The sequence below is a fragment of the Balaenoptera musculus genome, chromosome 17 (assembly GCF_009873245.2).
Source record: "Balaenoptera musculus isolate JJ_BM4_2016_0621 chromosome 17, mBalMus1.pri.v3, whole genome shotgun sequence".
NCBI classification, from domain to species: domain Eukaryota; kingdom Metazoa; phylum Chordata; class Mammalia; order Artiodactyla; family Balaenopteridae; genus Balaenoptera; species Balaenoptera musculus.
Window position 1 is genome coordinate 60,593,275 of NC_045801.1, and position 3,718 is coordinate 60,596,992.

Genomic DNA, 3,718 nt, shown 5'->3' on the forward strand with positions numbered 1-3,718 from the left:
GCTTTAAGTGTAAGGTTAGATTGTTTATTTGAGATGTTTCTTGAGGTAGGATTTTATTGCTATATACTTCCCTCTGAGAACAGCTTTTGCTGCATCCCATAGGTTCTGGGTCATCGTGTTTTCTTTGTCATTTTTTCTAGGTATTTTTTGATTTTCTTTTTGATTTCCTCAGTGATCTCTTGATCATTTAGTAGTGTATTGTTTAGCCTCCATGTGTTTGTATTTTTTCCAATTTTTTTTCGGTAATTGATATCTAGTCTCAAAGAATTGTGGTCAGAAAAGATACTTGATACAATTTCAATTTTCTTAAATGTACCAAGGCTTGATTTGTGACCCAAGATATGATCTATCCTGGAGAATGTTCCATGAGCACTTGAGAAGAAAGTGTATTCTGTTGTTTTTGGATGGAATGTCCTATAAATATCAATTAAGTCCATGTTGTTTAATGTATCATTTAAAGCTTGTGTTTCCTTATTTATTTTCATTTTGGATGATCTGTCCATTGGTGAAAGTGTGGTGTTAAAGTCCCCTACTATGTTTGTGTTACTGTCGATTTCCCCTTTTATGGCTGTTAGTATTTGCCTTATGTATTGAGATGCCTATGTTGGGTGCATAAATATTTACAATTGTTATATCTTCTTCTTGGATTGATCCCTTGACCATTATGTAGTGACCTTCTTTGTCTCTTGTAATAGTCTGTATTTTAAAGTCTATTTTGTCTGATATGAGAATTACTACTCCAGCTTTCTTTTGATTTCCATTTACATGGAATATCTTTTTCCATGCCCTCACTTTCAATCTGTATGTGTCCCTAGGTCTGAAGTGCGTCTCTTGTAGACAGCATATATACAGGTCTTGTTTTTGTATCCATTCAGCCAGTCTATATCTTTTGGTTGGAGCATTTAATCCATTTACATTTAAGGTAATTATCCATATGTATGTTCCTATCACCGTTTTCTGAATTGTTTTGTGTTTGTTATTGTAGGTCTTTTCCTTCTCTTGTGTTTCCTCCCTAGATAAGTTCCTTTAACATTTGTTGTAAAGCTAGTTTGGTGGTGCTAAATTCTCTTAGCTTTTGCTTGTCTGCAAAGGTTTTAATTTTTCTGTCGAATCTGAATGAGATACTTGCTGGGTAGTGTAACCTTGGTTGTAGGTTTTTACCTTTCATCACTTGAAATATGTCCTGCCACTCCCTTCTGGCTTGCAGAGTTCTGCTGAATGATCAGCTGTTAAGTTTATGGGGATTCCTTTGTATGTTATTTGTTGATTTTCCCTTGTTGCTTTTAATATTTTTTCTTTGTATTTAATTTTTGATAGTTTGATTACCATGTGTCTTGGTGTGTTTCTCCTTGGATTTATCCTGAATGGTACTCTCTGTGCTTCCTGGTCTTGATTGACTATTTCCTTTCCCATATTAGGGAAGTTTTTGACTATAATCTCTTCAAATATTTTCTCAGTCCCTTTCTTTTTCTTGTCTTCTTCTGGGACCTGTATAATTTGAATGTTGGTGCGTTTAGTGTTGTCCCAGAGGTCTCTGAGATTGTCTTCAATTCTTTTCATTCTTTTTTCTTTATTCTGGTCTGTGTTAGTTATTTCCACTATTTTATCTTCCAGGTCACTTATCCATGCTTCTGCCTAATTTATTCTGCTATTGATTCCCTCTAGAGTATTTTTAATTTCATTTATTGTGTTGTTCATCATTGTTTGTTTGCTCTTTAATTCTTCTAGGTCCTTTTAAATGGTTCTTGTATTTTCTCCATTCTATTTCCAAGATTTTGGATCATCTTTCCAACATTACTCTGAATTCTTTTTCTGGTAGACTGCCTATTTCCTCTTCATTTGTTTGTTCTGGTGGGTTTTTACCTTGCTCTTTCATCTGCTGTGTGTTTGTCTGTGTTCTCATTTGCTTACCTTACTGTTTTTGGGATCTCCTTTTTGCCAGCTACAGGTTCGTAGTTCCCATTGTTTTTGGTGTCTGCCCACAGTGGGTGAGGTTGGTTCAGTGGGTTGTGTAGACTTCCTGGTCGAGGGACTGGTGCCTGTGTTCTGGTGGATGAGGCTGGATCATGTCTTTCTGGTGGGCAAGATCATGTCCGCTGGTGTGTTTTGGGGTGTCTGTGACCTTATTATGATTTTAGGCAGCCCCTCTGCTAATGGGTGGGATTGTGTTCCTGTCTTGCTATTTGTTTGATATAGGGTGTCCAGCACTGTAGCTTGCTGGTGATTGTGTGGAGCTGGGTCTTAGTGTTGAGATGGAGATCTCTGGGAGAGCCTTCGCCATTTGATATTACTTGGAGCCGGTAGGTCTCTGGTGGACCAAAGTCCTGAACTCTGCTCTCCCAACTCAGAGGCAGAGGCCTCACACCTGGCTGGAGCACCAAGACCCTGTCAGCCACACGGCTCAGAAGTAAAGAAAGAAAGAAAGAAAGAAAAATAAATAAAATAACATTATTAAAATAAAAAAATTAAAAAATTATTAAAAATATAAAACAATTAAATAGTAATAATAAGAAAAAAGAATGAAAGAAAGAAGAGAGCAACCAAACCAAAAAACAAATCTACCAGTGATAAGAAGGGCTAAAAACTATACTAAAAAAAAAAAGAAGTCTAGAAAAAACAAAGATCTCTAGGACAAATGGTAAAAGCAAAGCTATACAGATAAAATCACACAAAGAAGCATGCACATACAGAGTCACAAAAAGAGAAAAAGGAAAAATATATATATATCTATATATTAAAAAAAAGGAAGAGAGCAACCAATTCAATAAACAATTCTACCAATGATAATAAACTCTAAATACTAAACTAAGATAAACATAAAACCAAAAACAAATTAGATGCAGAAAGCAAACCCCAAGTCTACACTTGCTCCCAAAGTCCACTGCCTGAACTTTGAGAAGATTTGTTGTCTCTTCAGGTATTCCACAGATGCAGGTACATCAAGTTGATTGTGGAGATTTAATCCACTGCTCCTGAGGCTGCTGGGTGAAATTTCCCTTTCTCTTCTTTGTTCGCACAGCTCCTGGGGTTTAGCTTAGAATTTGGTCCCGCCTCTTTGTGTAGGTCTCCTGAGGGCGTCTGTTCTTTGCTCAGACAGGACGGGATTAAAGGAACAGCTGATTACGGGGCTCTGGCTCACTCAGGCCGGGGGGTGGGAAGGGTACGGAATGCTGGGCGAGCTTACGGCGGCAGAGGCTGGCGTGACGTTGCAACAGCCTGAGGCACGCTGTGTGTTCTCCCGGAGAAGTTGTCCCTGGATCACAGGACCCTGGCAGTGGCGGGCTGCACAGGCTCCCATGAAAGGAGGTGTGGATAGTGACCTGTGCTTGCACACAGGCTTCTTGGTGGCTGCAGCAGCAGTCTTAGCATTTCATTCCTGTCTCTGGTGTCCACGCTGATAGCCATGGCTCACGCCTGTCTCTGGAGCTCATTTAGGCAGTGCTCTGAATCCCGTCTCCTCGCACATCCCAAAATTATCGTCTCTTGCTTCTTAAGCAGGTCCAGACTTTTTCTCAGACTCCCTCCCGTCTAGCTGTGGTGCACTAGCCCCTTCAGGCTGTGTTCACACAGCCAACCCTAGTCCTCTCCCTGGGATCCAACCTCTGAATCCAGAGCCTCAGCTCCCAGCCCCTGCCCACCCTGGCGGGTGAGCACACAAGCCTCTCGGGCTGGTGAGCGCTGGTCGGCACTGATCCTCTGTGTGGGAATCTCTCCGCTT